The sequence below is a fragment of the Penaeus monodon genome, chromosome 19 (genome assembly GCF_015228065.2).
Source record: "Penaeus monodon isolate SGIC_2016 chromosome 19, NSTDA_Pmon_1, whole genome shotgun sequence".
Lineage (NCBI taxonomy): Eukaryota > Metazoa > Arthropoda > Malacostraca > Decapoda > Penaeidae > Penaeus > Penaeus monodon.
In genome coordinates this window covers 47,876,702-47,876,944 of record NC_051404.1, presented here as the reverse complement: position 1 = coordinate 47,876,944, position 243 = coordinate 47,876,702, and positions in this window count along the sequence as shown.

Below are 243 nucleotides of genomic sequence, written 5' to 3'. Positions count from 1 at the left end.
CGTGAATAAAGCAAGAGGAAAGAACGCGAGGAAGAGAGAAGGCTACAATAAATGAAGGAAGAGAAAAAGAGGAAGAGAAAGGAGATGGAAGAGAAGGAAAAACGAGAGAAAGATCAGAAAAAAAATGGAGGGAAGGACAAGGCAAAGAATCAATAGAGATGTAAAAAATAGTTTTCGTTTCTTGGATAAAAATATGTAACATGTAAAAGATGTATACACAAATTTATATACATCCCTCCCCCC